Source organism: Chrysemys picta, chromosome 10, assembly GCF_011386835.1.
Source record: "Chrysemys picta bellii isolate R12L10 chromosome 10, ASM1138683v2, whole genome shotgun sequence".
Classification (NCBI taxonomy): Eukaryota; Metazoa; Chordata; order Testudines; family Emydidae; genus Chrysemys; species Chrysemys picta.
This window is the reverse complement of record NC_088800.1, coordinates 30,122,831-30,140,401: the sequence shown is the minus strand read 5'-3', so window position 1 is coordinate 30,140,401 and position 17,571 is coordinate 30,122,831. Positions and strand designations below refer to the sequence as shown.

At 45.9% G+C, this 17,571-nt stretch overlaps 1 protein-coding gene across 5 annotated transcripts in view; it reads right to left on the bottom strand.

Moving 5' to 3' along the window:
* Positions 1–17,571, bottom strand: part of ENTREP2 (endosomal transmembrane epsin interactor 2) — a 407,682-nt gene that overhangs the window by 201,085 nt on the left and 189,026 nt on the right. The window lies entirely within an intron of this gene.

Genomic DNA, 17,571 nt, shown 5'->3' with positions numbered 1-17,571 from the left:
TTTTCTCTTAATATTCTAGTCCCACTTTGAACATTGAAGGTCTAAAAAAAAGAAAGCTGAGAGTCTCATTTGATCTTCTGATTCCAGCTACTGGAGAGAATTCAGAGACAGAGAAGAAAAGGTAAGGAACCAGAGAGAGGAACCCTCCACACTCCCCTTTCACTGGTCTCTGGCCCCTGTGGAAGGAGCTCCAGGGAGAGATTTCCTTCCCTGCTCTCCCAGCTGCTGCTACCTGGGTCTCATGCAGGGAGTCATAAAAACACAAGACTCTCCTCCTGCCCCCGCCCCCCACCCCAGCATTAGTATGCTCTTCAGTCCCCGGACAACTTCCTGATGGATTGCAGTAAGATTACTGCTCAGCTGAAGAGCCCAATAAGGCTAACTGTGATGGAAGGAGGAGGGTGGATAATGGCAAGTGAAGAACTGCTCCTCTCACTACATTCAGATGCTACATTGACCCTAGAGAGATGATCCTGGGGGGTTGGGTTGGGGTGGGGGACAATAAAGAGAAGAGAGAGAAGTGAACCCTTGACATGGTTCCTCATGCATGGGACCCAGTGAGCACAAGCTTTTCCAACTATTTTTTTAAACTAAGAAGATTCACAGACAAAAATTAATTAAAATGGAGTTGAAAATACATATTGGAAACTTAATGAGGAAAACAACTTATAAGAATGTTGTAGTTATCAGGAATACCAAGCAGCAGAAACCCAGGAAATTAGAGTTAAAACTAAATGTAAAAGAAACCCAAAAACTGAATATACACCAATAGTGATGCCCTGAAAAATCCTTATCCATTCATGACAGTTTCATCTCACCAGTTATCACAACACTAGCTTAAAAGCTTTGGAGCTCCCTAGCGCACCCTCAAAATGCGCTTCTGGCCCCCGTGGTGTTTCGCCGGGCCAGGTTGCGCAGGTGAACAGGAGGCAGCGACTGAACCCAGTCTCCCTTCTTCTTATAGATCCCTGCCAAGGCTGCCAAGGCCTTGGCAGCGGTGGTAGCCGGAACTGCTTCCTTGCTGACTGAGGCATATGCAACCCCAGGGAGCGGAGGGTGGCCCAAGTGTCCTTCAGATTGTGCAGCCTCACATCCGTCTGTTCTGAAAACAGCCTGACTCCATCGAATGGGAGATCTTGTATGGAGGACTGCATTTCCTGGGATAGGCCGGCGATCTGAAGCCAGGAGCTGCACCTCATGACCACCACCGAGGCGACCACCCTGGCCATTGAATCAGCTGCATCCCAGGCCATCTGGAGGGAGCACCAAGCTGCTGCAGTACCCTCCTCCACAAAGGCCCCGAACTCTTTGGTCACCTCCTGGGGCACTGAGTCTTTAAATTTGTGGAAGGAGTCCCACAGGTTAAAATTATAATGCCCCAAAAGACCCTCGTGGTTCGCGGCCCGGATTTGGAGACTGGCCGTGAATAAATTTTCTCCCAGAAAGGTCCAGTTTCTTGGCCTTCCTCGTCTGGAGAGGAGGAGGACAACTGAACCACTGGGGAGGGCCTGGGGCATCATCCCCCCAGGGGAAGAGGGTCTCGGATGTCCCTCCACCTCAGCGCCCACCAAGGTTTCATGCACTGATCCCCGTGCCGCAGGTGCTGGTCCGATGCGGTGAATGACGACTGGCAAGATGGGGGCATCGGCATAATTTGCACGCCCCAGGCATTCCAGTAAGTTTATAGCGCTGGCTGCTGGCCCTGCTGCCAGGTCGGCATCATTGTGGCAGATGTAACCTCCAGACCCCAATCGTGACACTGCTGTCTCGGTGAGGGGCTGAACTCCCTCTCCATGCCAGAGAAATCCTCCTCTGGTGACCAGGGCGGGGCTATTGATGCCTGAGTCTGGTGGCTAAACATTGCTGGGGTGATCGGTGCCTTAAATAGTCAGACCAGGGCCAAGAATAGGGAGAGCAGTGCCAGGTTGTGGAGCATCCCTGAGGTCTCGGGGATAGTGACCGTCAGCGCCAAGATGACTGGTGCCGACTGTACGGCTACCGGCACCTCCCTCTGGGCAAGTCTGGCATGAGGACAAAGTCTGGGAGCGCGGTGCCGGTGATCTGTAGCGGCAAACCGGTGACCTGGGCTGATGTGGAGACCAAGGACACGGCCACATAGGGCTCTGCCTCGGCACCAGAGACAGGTAGCACTCACTCACCTTCTGGGAGGCCTTCACATTAACCCTGGTGTCCAGCCGGCCAGCTGCATGATGCCAGCCAGCCAGCAGGACCCCAGCCCCAGCTGGGCCAGTAGGCCCCCAGCCACAGATGGCAGGCAGCACCCCAGCCCCAGTGGGTGGGCCGGAGTGATCCTGGCAGCGGCAGGCAGGCCGGGTGGGCTGCAGCGGTATTTACATCCCTAGTAGTAGGTCCACTCGGGGACATGCCCCCTTGTGGCTCCAGTGTGGGCGGGCAGCCCCTTGATCCAACTTGCTCGGTGCTGGGTCTCTCTTCTTGATCTTATTGGGCACCGGCGAAGGGGATCAGTGCTGGGTAGAGCCCGGTGCTGGGGGTGCACTGTGCACTGAGGTCCAAGTGCTGGGCTTTGCATCTGGCCAGGCCAGCTCAGGGGCTGGGAGAAGAGCGGCCTCCATGAGGAGGGCCCTCATGCGAATATCACGTTCTTTCTGTGTCTTGGGACAAAAGTTCTTACAGATGCGACACTTTTCTTTAACATGGGTGTCCCCCAGGCACTTCAGACAGCTACCAAGTGGGTCACTAACAGGCATAGACCTGTTGTAGTCTGAGCACAGCTTAAAACCCAGAGACTGGGGCATGCTTTGGATCATTATCAAGCAGAACCCTTCATCGGCATGGACGCATGTCCTCTGGAATGGTGGTTAAAGCATGCAGGGACATATGAATCTTTAGTGCATCTGGCACATAAATATCTTGCGATGCTGGCTACAACAGTGCAACGCGAACGCCTGTTCTCACTTTCAGGTGACAATGTAAATGAGAAGCGGGCAGCATTATCTCCTGCAAATTGTAACCAAACTTGTTTGGCTGAATAAGAAGTAGGACTGAGTAGACTTGTAGGCGCTAAAGTTTTACATTGTTTTATTTTTGAATGTAGTTTTTTTGTACATTATTCTACATCTGTAAGTTCAACTTTCATGATAAAGAGATTGCACTACAGTACTTGTATTAGGCCAACTGAATTGAAAAAAATACTATTTCTTTTGTTTTTTTACAGTGCAAGTATTTGTAATGAAAAATAAATATAAAGTGAGCACTGCACACTTTGTATTCTGTGTTATAATTGAAATCAACATATTTGAAAATGTATCCAAAAATATTTAAATAAATGGTATTTTATTTTTATTTAACAGCGCGATTAATTTTTTTAATTGCTTGACAGCCCTAAAACATACACATACCTATACACAAGTGGTATATAAGAGCTAGGTATTATTATTATATGCTATTCTCCTGGGCATTTCAGATACAAAATTCTTCACATATATGCATGCTTTGCTGTTGTGACTTATGTTTAATGCAGTCTTACATGTGTGTTTTAGGTTCCCTTCTTAATTTCTATTATGGCATTTACTTCTCTGCTTCCATCAACATAAACAATTAGACACAGATCCTTCAGTGATATTTTGTGTATCCCCCAACATTTCAAAGAATGAACAGCAAATGAGAACAGCAAATAAATAACAAATAGCAAATATATGACCAATTATACTCAAGCGCTGTGCTCAGTTTGATGTACCAACAGATGTTTAAAAACATCATCAATGTAACTACCATGTACATTTTTTAAAACTTTTTCTCTCTAAGCATTTCTCTCAGATAGGTAGCAAAGATACCTTTATTTAAACAATCTTAAATTAGATAATGAAAAAAAACCCACTTTTAGGTCCCAATTTTTGTCTTCATATGCATGGGCAAAATCCCAATGGGTGAGTTTTGCACTCATGTATCTAAACCCTTATATTCTAGCATGCCAAATACAGTATATTAATGCTATATAGAGTATAATAAAGGAGGAAAATCCTGTATAGACTTATACCCCATGCAATCTTAGTGAAATTAATGTAGAATTTGCCCCCTTTATTGCCATGCTCATTGTTCATAGTTTAATTTGCACCACAATGCAGTAAATTGCAGGTGCCATTCTTGAAGTAAAACTGAATATTCAATTTTGTTTTTTAGTTCTACTTTGGGTGAGATGTCTGAGGAAATAGAAGATATCTTCTTATCTTTGGTAAAGTTTTGTTACATTATAGTTTGAATTAGTTTCTACTGCTTTTTATTATCATTGACTTGAATTTTATCACATCTTTCTGAGTTGGACATCACAGATAATACAAAATTGATGGATACTCCATTACGGAATACTGCAGTCTGAGGACTGTTGGCTTGATATACTTGACTACATGTAAGCACTAATGATTACTTTGTTACAAGAAACAAAGATTCAGGTCTCTTTAAAACAATAATACCACTAAATCAACATGACTGATTGTAGTCTCATTTAAAAAGGCCACATAAAAACAAATCTGTCTTCCTAATGAGTTTGTAAGTGCTTATTTTAAACAATAATGCTGGTAATATATACCAGTACTTATTGTATTTCAAGAAACAAGTTCATAGGCCATTTCTATGTACTGTAAATATTCAAGTGGCATTGAATCAAGTCTTCCCAAAAGGCTGTTATAGTTGTAGTAACAGGAAAAGTCATGCCCAATTGCTTTTTTTTTTCCATTAGGAAATTAAGAGAATTTGAAGTCAAAGATTCACTTGACAGTTATGAATAAAACTAAAAGACAATACCCTGTCATAAACCTGACACCTAACAGTCCCTCACCTACAATAAGCTTCAGAAGCATCGCTTGAAATCATCAGTATGAATTTTAAATACCCCAAATTATAAATATTAAACAAATACACTAATTTTATCACATGCATCTGAACTGAATGAGTTTTGAAGGTTCAACTTTTGAGAACTAAGAGTATGTCTATACTGGCAAGTTTCTGCACCACAAGTCATTCCACTTTTATTAAAACACTGGAATTAAACCACTATTGCGTGTCCACATTGTGCTCCTTGTGACGCTGGAACGCATCCACATTAGCAGCTCTTGCAACAGCAAAGAGAGCAGTGCATTGTGGTAGCTATCCCACTGTGCAACTGGCCGCAGGGTGCTTTGGGAAGGGTTTGCAATGCCTTTGGGGCTGGCACAGCATCACATGATGCAGATTTCCCAAACCCATTGTTCCATGGGTATTCTAGTACATTGCCAGCTGCTTTTCAACTGAAGTGGGGGTGGGGAAGAGTGTGTGAGTGTATGGAGTGGGGGAGAGAGAGAGTGTGTGTTTTGGAGGACAGGGAGTGTGTCAGCACGCTGTCTTGTAAGTTCAGACAATGGCAGGAAGCAACCAGTCGTGAGGCAGGAGGTGGGCGAAAACTCGACATCAGCCCCTGCCTCCCTGGGCTCTGCACAGCACTCTCTCTCTCTCTCTCTCTCTCTCTCTCTCATACACACACACACACACACACACACACCTGCCTCTGTGTTCAACAGCACGAGCATTCCACATTAATGGTTTGCTTTGTGTCCCGAAGCAGATCAGCATAGCATGCAATGGCTGTCAGAAACAGTGCTTTGAAAGGGGAGGGGAACATGTCTCCAGGGCAGCCAAGTTCAAAACAATGAGCAGAGCGCTCACTTGAGGCATTATGGGACAGCTCCGGAGGCCAATTACAGCACAGAAAGCAATCAAGTGTTCACACTGGCAATAGAGCGTTTGAGCCTCTGTGCAAATAGCCTTACAACTCTTGTCGAGGTGGGTTTTTTGCAGCGCTGCAACTGAGGTGTTTCTGCGCACAATGTGGCTTGGCAGTGTGTACACGTCTGCAGTTTGAGTGCAAAAAGCTGTTTTACTGCGCAGAAACCAGTGCAGACAAGCCCTAAGTGACAGATTTGAAAATCTATCTAGTGAAAAGCGACAAAGAATCTTGTGGCACCTTATAGACTAACAGACGTATTGGAGCATAAGCTTTCGTGGGTGAATACACGAAAGCTTATGCTCCAATATGTCTGTTAGTCTGTAAGTTGCCACAGAACTCTTTATTGCTTTTTACAGATCCAGACTAACACGGCTACCCCTCTGATACTATCTAGTGAAGAAATTCTACATATAAAGCATGAATTGTTTAAGGACTTTTTTCTTTATCTTCATGCAGCAATAGCTTTAAAACATTGAAGATGAAGAAAGATTGTAAAATGGCACCATTTTACAGTAACAATAAATTATACATTAGCATTAAGATCTCCAGACACATGCCAACAAATATTAAATAATCTTTCCTAATTCTTAATGCACATTTTATGAAAGAAAAGACAGTTTAATTGCTATTTCTTTCAGTTTCTAAAGGAAGATTGAGTACTGTGTTACTGCCTTAATGGCTGTCATTACTTAATACCAAAAGATCAAAACTGGACAATTTGTGGAATCAGGTTGGCATCAACATGTTATGAAGAGCCTCATTATATTTAAAGATGCAATTCTGGTGTACAATTTGTTACTATTTCTCACATATGTGCAAACTTGACTTCACATACCATTTTAAGCTAGGGCATCCCTAAATCTATACAGAAGACCAAGAAAGGATCTCACACATAAGATATCAAAGACAAAAAAAATAATTTTGATGCTATACTTAGCACAAGTAGCATCATATGTATTTTCAATTTGTTATACATACATTAGCTAATTAATAATATCCCTAGGAGTTAGGCAAGAACTCTCCTTCCCATTTTACATATGGGAAAATTAAGGAATACAGAGGTAAAGTGACTCTCCCAAACCTGCACAGCAAGTTGAGGTTCAGCCAGCAGAAGGTTCCAGAAGTCTCTGGCTCCCAGGCCTAAGCTTCATCGACTCACCCACAAATTGTAAATAAAGTTATAACATTTTGAATTCTCCCCCTCACCCGACTATTTTGTGATTAAACAAAAGCAAAAAAGATTTACTCCAAAAAGATTATGCATCTCAAGATATACCATCTGGAGTTATGGGCCTGAACACTGGAAAACTAAGAGCAAGAAAACACTGCAAGGTCCCACAAAATGGAAACTTTTCAAAACTGTTGCTGGTTTCTAACATCACATGTCAAATATTGCCTTGGCTGGATCTGATAGGGGGATGAGCAGGAACTCCAACATGCAACTTCTGTTATTAGAAGTTACAACCAAAGTAAGAGTAAGAAAGAGGAAGGTGCAGACAAGGTCTAGCACAAAGCTTTCATTATGAAAAATAAAACGATAATCCTTTTTAAAAGTTTGTTCTCATCCTCCTCTGCAGGATAGACACTTTGTGTGTTCATTATTCAAATTGGATCTTTTATATCATATTACCTCAACTGGTAGGAAACTGAGGTTCTCACAACACCCCATATTTGAAAATATTCATTTTATTTCCTTATCTCTTTAAGACAGTGAAATGGAGGGTGCACTTATAGTTCCTTTTACTTAAACTGCTACTACAAGCTGCTGTAGGTATCATCCATCAAAGATTTGATGTATTTGGTGAAGAGTGTTCAAACAACATCTTCAGAGGCAAAATATCCAAACTGTAGCCATACAGTACACAAACTGCTGCCTTACTGAATTAATCCACAAATTCTCTTTCCAACCAAGAAGTCACAGCCCCATAGAGAAACATCCCAAAATACAATGATGAATCTACCTTGAAATGGTGACTTTAAAAGTTTTAGCCTCCTTTTTGGCAGTCTCCCATAAAACAAATAAAAATGGCCAAAATTCTGAGTACTTTGTCAGATACAAATTTAGAACACCCACCAATATCCACCCAAATGCTGAAGGTGCCCGTTCTCATTAGGATATGAGCTAGAGAGCAGGATTTCCTGAAACAGGCTTGGAGACCCTTTGATGTTCAGGAATACCCCTAAATTCCTGTCGAGGAGGACAGCAAAATAAATTTTCCCTTTGTCCTATTCTATATAGGTTCTTATAGGCCCCCCCCGCCCCGGTTGTATGAGTGCCCTTCAGTCGTCGGTGAGCCCTTGAGGTTGAGGATGATCTCTTTCAAAGGTTTTATTTTTTATGGGTCCTTTGGTGACAGGAGTCAAGCTTGAGCCACAGGCTCATTGGTAAGACGTTGCAGGTGCTGTTGGAAGTCAGAGTTGGGCTGCAATTGCTGCGTGACAGTTGTCTTTCCTTTCTTTTCTGGCCTTTTTCTGCAACCAGGGCAAGGTGATTTTCCTCAAAAGTGGATGTCCCCTCTCTGACGAGTCTTTGCCAGTTATCTTTATCCTGGACTACTGTCTCCCAGTGTGTGGTGTTGATGCCGCATCTCTTGATGTTTATCTTGAGGATTCTCCTCTCACTTACAAAAGTTTAACTGTAACTTTAACAGGAGTAACTGTGTTGACGTCAATAGAGTAAAAATGTGTGTAAAATTGATGAGAGGAGAAGAAATAAGCCCAGTGAGTTGGAGCCCTCCATTTCAGTTTAGCAGCTTGGGGAGTGGGTGACCCAGTAAATTCTGAAACTTAAATGTGGCGTCTGTAGAGGAAAAGCGTGAGATCTAGGTAAGAGGGATCTTTGTGAAAAACGCTTTATTTCTGATCCTGCATTTCCCTTCCTTGCTGTGCAGGAAAATTCAGGCCCCGCAATTGGGAATGAGGTCAGGCCTGGCCATATATGCTAGCTGTCGCATATTGCTTTTCTTTGTTAGTTCTTTGATGAACACTGGTCACCAGGACCTAATTTCTCTCATAAAATAGAAGAGTATGAGTCTGGTTCATTGCTTATACTTTGTTGGCTGTCAGCTTCAGTCACTGAAGTAACCTTGGCATGCTTTGGGTAATAAGAGTGTACTAATTCAGTCCAATTTGGGGATATGGTTCTGTTCCCTTTCCACCCAGCTTTCTCCACTTGACATCTAGCATATGTCCCATACTTTCAAACAATAGCAATCTACAAAAATACAGCAAATAGCCTGCTCTTTCCCTCCTGCTCAGAATCTGCAATGTCTTACAAGTGTCCCTTCCTTTCATGATTTTATACAGCATTTAGAAATTTCTCAGTTGATTAACACACTTGCTCCTTCCTGTTTTCTAAGTCATTAGGCACTGCTCCCCCCCATTATGCACTTTTTATTCCTGAGTCCATCTTTGAAAGACCCTGTTCTCCACTTGTGCTGGTATGGTTAACCAGTCCTATCCACACACTCAAATAATCGTATGTTTGCCTGAAAGACCTAGTCCCAATACTTCAATTAGGATTTTAAATTATTAAACTTCTTACTTAGTATATGTACACTTCGTTGCACCCAGACCTACAATAAGAAGTACAGGAGGAAAATTGGAAAAAATCCAAAATGTAATAAATAATCTTAGAACAACAAAGGTAGGGAACGAAAGGAAGACTGCACAAGAGGTAAAGATAAATATTATGAAATATTTCTAGCACATAAAGAAAAAGTGAACTGTGAAAGAGGCTGTAGGCCTCTGAGTGATGAAAAAGGTATTTTACTGAAAGGAGAGAGAAAGAGATATGCTGCTCAACAAAATTTATTTGCTTTATTGTTCACAAAGGATGGGAGACAGATGTCAGAAACAGACATTAATTTCCCAGGGAGGAAGAAGAAATACTGAAGGAAACCAGACTCATGCCAGGAAAGTGTTCAGGAAATTAGAAAGTGTAAAGGCTGGCAAAACTGTAGAACCAGATGGGATGCAGCCCTGATTTCTAAAAGGAGGAGTAAATGAGATGGAAGAACCATTAACAGATATATTTAGAAAGTATGTGAGAACAAGGGAATTACTGAAGTACTGCAGAGAGGCAAATATAACACCATATCAGACCTTTAATTTAAAAAGCAGCAAAGATATTGGAACTGTAACAGATTTCCATGTTGTGTAGTGCTGCGCCAGTATTAATGTTGCCATGGCAACATGATGCAATGAGCGCAGAGGGGAGTATCACAGTCAGTTTAAGGATAACTAAGGTATCCTTGTTTAGGAAGTGGACAATAAAATGCCTCAGCAGGTTCTGTCTGGTCTTCAGCAAAAAGCTGTTTTGGTCTTTTAAAGTCTTGCCATCTGAGATAGCTGATTAGCATGTGGATGCTCCACTGAGTAGGGTTACCATATTTGAACATTCAAAAAAGAGGACACTCCACGCAGGGGTGTGTGTTAACCTTCGCTGTTGCAGCTGCCCTCCCAGACGTTTTTAGATATTTAAATAGGCTTACCATACGTCCGTATTTTCCCAGGAGGAATTTTTAAAATTTAAAATTTAAAAATTCCTCCCAGTCGGCAATTTAAGAACCAAAAAGCCTGACATGTACAGGAAAATACGGACATATGGTAACCCTACCTAAAGTTCTTTTTTAAAAAGATGGGCCTGAACTAGAAATGAGTTCTGTTTCACATGTGTGGGTCCCAGCTGCTCCCTGCCCCCCTCATTGAAGCAGGTGTGCAGGGTTACTGCTCTGGGAACTGCAGGGCACCAGTGGATGTGGGGCCAGCTGCAGACAGGGCATGGGGCAGGGCTAGCTAGAGGCAGGGAGTGCGGGGTTGGCTGCGGGCAGGGGGTGCGGAGCTGGCTGGAGATGGAGTGCGGGGTTGGCTGGAGGCAGGGGGGGTGCGGGATTGGATGGAGACGGGGGATGTGGGGCTGGCTGGAGGCAGGGCAGGGGCTGACTGGAGGTAGGGGCTGGCTGCAGGCAGGGCAGGGGGGTGCAGAACTGGCTGCAGGCAGAGGGGTGCGGGGCTGTCTGGAGACCAGGCAGGGGGTGCAGCAGGGGCTGGAGACAGGGGCTGGCTGCGGGCAGGGCAGGGGTTTGGGGGCTGTTGCGGGCAGGGGTAGGGGTGCGGCAGGGGCTGGCTGCGGACAGGGGGTCTGGAGCTGGCTGGAGGCAGGGCAGTGGATGTGGGGCTGGCTGGCTGCGGGCAGGGGGTGCAGCAGGGGCTGGAGACAGGGGCTGGCTGCGGGCAGGGCAGGGGTTTGGGGGCTGGTGCAGGCAGGGGCAGGGGTGCGGCAGGGGCTGGCTGCAGACAGGGGGTCTGGGGCTGGCTGGAGGCAGGACAGGGGGTGTGGGGCTGGCTGGCTGCAGGCAGGGGGTGCGGGGCTGGCTGGCTGCAGGCAGGGGTTGTGGAAGGGGCTGGAGACAGGGGCTGGCTGCGGGCAGGGTGGTGGGTACTCACGGGGAGAGCGGCTCGGGGCAGCAGTGCATGGAGCAGCCCAAGCCAAGCAGCAGGACTCAGCCCGGGCCAGGAACGCAGCTGGGGACTCGCCAGGCAGCAGCAGCAGCAGAAGCCCAGGGTCAGGGGAGCAGCACAGCGACAGGGCCTATGCCCAGGGCCAGGCGGCAGCCTGCATGGCTCCCGCTCCCACAGTGCTGCACTCCCGGCTGGGGTGGGGCCGGAAGAGGAATGACATCACTTCCTGGCCGGCCAGAGCCCATCAAAGCCGCAGCGCCCGCTCGCACAGCGAGGGGAAGCGGGTTACACGTTTAGCCGGGGCCGGGCGAGCATCTCAGACATGAAGCTCCTGCAGGTAACTCTAGGCTTACCATGCCTCCCTATTTTCCCGGACATGTTCGGCTTTTTGGAAATTCCTCCCAGATAGCTAATTGAGAACCAAAAAGCCGGACATGTCCGGGAAAATACGGACGTATGGTAACCCTACCACTGAGGAGCCTGGATTCTGACTGGGTGACAATTGGTGGCAGTTGGGCTGAAGAGCAGGTAGCCTTGGAAGAAAGGGTGAGACAAAAGAGAGAGAGAGAGAGAGAGAGAGGGAGCGCTAGCAGGAAACAAAATCCTTAAGAAGGAAATACAAAAATAAAACAGAACAATAAAATATAGTAAACTGGAGAAGAGAAACAAGACCAGGGAGGGAAAGAGAGAAACTGAATCAAAGAAGTGGTCCCTATGAAAGGAAAAGGGAAAGAAAAAATAGGTTTTCCTGCAGAACTCACCAGATGTCAGAGTTAAACAGGCAAGTGCCCATTTTGTGTGAGTTTTCTATCAGCCATGTAACAACAGAGACAGGCATTTGGATACCATGGTAGTGGCATACTATATAAGAATATACAAAGACTAAATAAGCTTTAACAGGACATTATGATTTTAATGAACTGTTTCCCTCTCACAATGTAGGGGGCAAAAAAGAAGTTGGGAGTCCGAGAAAGAACAGGTTTCAGAGTGGTAGCCGTATTAGTCTGTATCAGCAAAAAGAACGAGGAGTACTTGTGGCATCTTAGAGACTAACAAATTTATTTGAGCATAAGCTTTCATGGACTAAAACCGACTTCATCGGATGCATACAGTGGAAAATACAGTAGGAAAATATATATACACAGCGGGCATGAAAAAATGGGTGTTGCCATACTAACTATAACGAGAGTAATCAGTTAAGGTGGGCTATTATCAGCAGAAAAAAACTTTTATAGTGATAATCAGGATGGCCCATTTCCAACAGTTGACAAGAAGGTGTGAGTAACAGTAGGGGAAAAAATTAGCATGGGGAAATAGGTTTTACTTTCTGTGTAATGACCCATCCTCTCCCATTCTTTATTCAAGCCTAAACAAGGAAGGAAGTGGACAGTAAAATGCCTCAGCAGGTTCTGTCTGGTCTTCAGCAAAAAGCTGTTTTGGTCTTTTAAAGTCTTGCCATCTGAGATAGCTGATTAGCATGTGGATGCTCCACTGAGTAGGGTTACCATATTTGAACATTCAAAAAAGAGGACACTCCACGCAGGGGTGTGTGTTAACCTTCGCTGTTGCAGCTGCCCTCCCAGACGTTTTTAGATATTTAAATAGGCTTACCATACGTCCGTATTTTCCCAGGAGGAATTTTTAAAATTTAAAATTTAAAAATTCCTCCCAGTCGGCAATTTAAGAACCAAAAAGCCTGACATGTACAGGAAAATACGGACATATGGTAACCCTACCTAAAGTTCTTTTTTAAAAAGATGGGCCTGAACTAGAAATGAGTTCTGTTTCACATGTGTGGGTCCCAGCTGCTCCCTGCCCCCCTCATTGAAGCAGGTGTGCAGGGTTACTGCTCTGGGAACTGCAGGGCACCAGTGGATGTGGGGCCAGCTGCAGACAGGGCATGGGGCAGGGCTAGCTAGAGGCAGGGAGTGCGGGGTTGGCTGCGGGCAGGGGGTGCGGAGCTGGCTGGAGATGGAGTGCGGGGTTGGCTGGAGGCAGGGGGGTGCGGGATTGGATGGAGACGGGGGATGTGGGGCTGGCTGGAGGCAGGGCAGGGGCTGACTGGAGGTAGGGGCTGGCTGCAGGCAGGGCAGGGGGGTGCAGAACTGGCTGCAGGCAGAGGGGTGCGGGGCTGTCTGGAGACCAGGCAGGGGGTGCAGCAGGGGCTGGAGACAGGGGCTGGCTGCGGGCAGGGCAGGGGTTTGGGGGCTGTTGTGGGCAGGGGTAGGGGTGCGGCAGGGGCTGGCTGCGGACAGGGGGTCTGGAGCTGGCTGGAGGCAGGGCAGTGGATGTGGGGCTGGCTGGCTGCGGGCAGGGGGTGCAGCAGGGGCTGGAGACAGGGGCTGGCTGCGGGCAGGGCAGGGGTTTGGGGGCTGGTGCGGGCAGGGGCAGGGGTGCGGCAGGGGCTGGCTGCAGACAGGGGGTCTGGGGCTGGCTGGAGGCAGGACAGGGGGTGTGGGGCTGGCTGGCTGCAGGCAGGGGGTGCGGGGCTGGCTGGCTGCAGGCAGGGGTTGTGGAAGGGGCTGGAGACAGGGGCTGGCTGCGGGCAGGGTGGTGGGTACTCACGGGGAGAGCGGCTCGGGGCAGCAGTGCATGGAGCAGCCCAAGCCAAGCAGCAGGACTCAGCCCGGGCCAGGAACGCAGCTGGGGACTCGCCAGGCAGCAGCAGCAGCAGAAGCCCAGGGTCAGGGGAGCAGCACAGCGACAGGGCCTATGCCCAGGGCCAGGCGGCAGCCCGCATGGCTCCCGCTCCCACAGTGCTGCACTCCCGGCTGGGGTGGGGCCGGAAGAGGAATGACATCACTTCCTGGCCGGCCAGAGCCCATCAAAGCCGCAGCGCCCGCTCGCACAGCGAGGGGAAGCGGGTTACACGTTTAGCCGGGGCCGGGCGAGCATCTCAGACATGAAGCTCCTGCAGGTAACTCTAGGCTTACCATGCCTCCCTATTTTCCCGGACATGTTCGGCTTTTTGGAAATTCCTCCCAGATAGCTAATTGAGAACCAAAAAGCCGGACATGTCCGGGAAAATACGGACGTATGGTAACCCTACCACTGAGGAGCCTGGATTCTGACTGGGTGACAATTGGTGGCAGTTGGGCTGAAGAGCAGGTAGCCTTGGAAGAAAGGGTGAGACAAAAGAGAGAGAGAGAGAGAGAGAGGGAGCGCTAGCAGGAAACAAAATCCTTAAGAAGGAAATACAAAAATAAAACAGAACAATAAAATATAGTAAACTGGAGAAGAGAAACAAGACCAGGGAGGGAAAGAGAGAAACTGAATCAAAGAAGTGGTCCCTATGAAAGGAAAAGGGAAAGAAAAAATAGGTTTTCCTGCAGAACTCACCAGATGTCAGAGTTAAACAGGCAAGTGCCCATTTTGTGTGAGTTTTCTATCAGCCATGTAACAACAGAGACAGGCATTTGGATACCATGGTAGTGGCATACTATATAAGAATATACAAAGACTAAATAAGCTTTAACAGGACATTATGATTTTAATGAACTGTTTCCCTCTCACAATGTAGGGGGCAAAAAAGAAGTTGGGAGTCCGAGAAAGAACAGGTTTCAGAGTGGTAGCCGTATTAGTCTGTATCAGCAAAAAGAACGAGGAGTACTTGTGGCATCTTAGAGACTAACAAATTTATTTGAGCATAAGCTTTCATGGACTAAAACCGACTTCATCGGATGCATACAGTGGAAAATACAGTAGGAAAATATATATACACAGCGGGCATGAAAAAATGGGTGTTGCCATACTAACTATAACGAGAGTAATCAGTTAAGGTGGGCTATTATCAGCAGAAAAAAACTTTTATAGTGATAATCAGGATGGCCCATTTCCAACAGTTGACAAGAAGGTGTGAGTAACAGTAGGGGAAAAAATTAGCATGGGGAAATAGGTTTTACTTTCTGTGTAATGACCCATCCTCTCCCATTCTTTATTCAAGCCTAATTTAATGGTTTGCAAATTAATTCCGATTTAATTGAGTGACCAGGCAGGTTGAAGTGTTCTCCAACTGGTTTTTGAATGTTATAATTCTTGACGTCTGATTTGTGTCCATTTTTTCTTTTGCATAGAGATTGTCCAGTTTGGCCAATGTACATGGCAGAAAGGCATTGCTGGCACATGATGGCATATATCACATTGGTAGATGTGCAAGTGAACAAGCCTCTGATAGTGTGGCTGATGTGATTAGGTCCTATGATGTTGTTCCCTGAATAGATATGTGGACAGAGTTGGCAATGGGCTTTGTTGCAAGGATAGGTTCCTGGGTTAGTATTTTTGTTGTGTGGATTGGACACAAATCAGACATCAAGAATTATAACATTCAAAAATCAGTCACTTCAACCTCCCTGGTCACTCGATTACAGACTTCAAAGTCGCAATACTCCAACAAAAAAACTTCAAAAACAGACTCCAACGAGAAACTGCAGAATTGGAATTAATTTGCAAACTGGACACTATTAAATTAGGCTTGAATGAAGACTGAGAGTGGCTGGGTCTTGTCAACTATTGGAAATGGGCCATCCTGATTATCACTACAAAAGTTTTTTTTCTCCTGCTGATAATAGTCCACCTTAACTGATTACTCTCGTTATAGTTAATATGGCAATACCCCTTTTTCCATGTCCTCTGTGTATATATATCTTCCTACTGTATTTTCCACTGCATGCATCCGATGAAGTGGGTTTTAGCCCATGAAAGCTTATGCTCAAATAAATGTGTTAGTCTCTAAGGTGCCACAAGTACTCCTCGTTCTTTTTTCAAGAAAGAACAGTGACCATTGGGTGAAGATGGCACATTTTCTTAATCTAAAACCCAAAGTTCATATATGTATAAAAGCTTTGTGAAATATAAAATATATAGAGCGTTTACACATAGTAGTGTACACTTTAACTGCCAGTGGAAAATGCCAGATCTAAGGAACACGGGCCCATCTTTACAGCTCCACTATTCAGGGCAGCTGAATGTCCCAGAGTTGCTTTAACAAATACCTGGGTTGCCTATAACCAAGACACACACGGGCCATGCTCCTATGCAAAGATGGAGGAGGGGAAGGGAGGTGACTTATATTTGTTAGGACCGCTCTACACCATTCAAAAATTTCCTGACACAGAGGAAATTCCCAGCTGATCATCTCCACCTGGTTTATTGTTCCCTTGTAAAATTCAGGGAGCTTTAGCTTTGCTTAACGTAGGATGTTCACTTCAATGCAGTATTTTCTGTTGTACTCAGAATTGCATGTTAGATGCTGTAAATCTGCTTGCACCTTAGTAAGCATTTCAATTCGTCAGTAATATTAAGGGAGCTTTAGCTCAGTAAAACAGATTTCTATTATTTATCTAATGACAGCCTAAACTCATGGCGATCGGGGGAGGTCCCAGATGACTGGAAAAAGGCTAATGTAGTGCCCATCTTTAAAAAAGGGAAGAAGGAGGATCCGGGGAACTACAGGCCAGTCAGCCTCACCTCAGTCCCTGGAAAAATTATGGAGCAGGTCCTCAAGGAATCAATTATGAAACATTTAGAGGAAAGGAAAGTGATCAGGAACAGTCAGCATGGATTCACGAAGGGGAAGTCGTGCCTGACTAACCTAATTGCCTTCTATGATGAGATAACTGGCTCTGTGGATGAGGGGAAAGCAGTGGATGTGTTATTTCTAGACTTTAGCAAAGCTTTTGATACTGTCTCCCACAGTATTCTTGTCACCAAATTAAAGAAGTATGGGCTGGATGAATGGACTGTAAGGTGGATAGAAAGCTGGCTAGATCGTCGGGCTCAACGGGTAGTGATCAATGGCTCCATGTCTAGTTGGCAGCCGGTTTCAAGTGGAGTGCCCCAAGGGTCGGTCCTGGGGCCGGTTTTGTTTAATATCTTTATTAATGATCTGGAGGATGGTGTGGACTGCACTCTCAGCAAGTTTGCAGATGACACTAAACTAGGAGGCGTGGTAGATACACTAGAGGGTAGGGATCGGATACAGAGGGACCTAGACAAATTAGAGGATTGGGCAGAAAAAAACCTGATGAGGTTCAACAAGGACAAGTGCAGAGTCCTGCACTTAGGACGGAAGAATCCCATGCACTGCTACAGACTAGGGACCGAATGGCTAGGTAGCAGTTCTGCTGAAAAGGACCTAGGGGTCACAGTGGACGAGAAGCTGGATATGAGTCAACAGTGTGCTCTTGTTGCCAAGAAGGCTAACGGCATTTTGGGCTGTATAAGTAGGGGCATTGCCAGCAGATCGAGGGACGTGATCGTTCCCCTTTATTCGACATTGGTGAGGCCTCATCTGGAATACTGTGTCCAGTTTTGGGCCCCACACTACAAGAAGGATGTGGAAAAATTGGAAAGAGTCCAGCGGAGGGCAA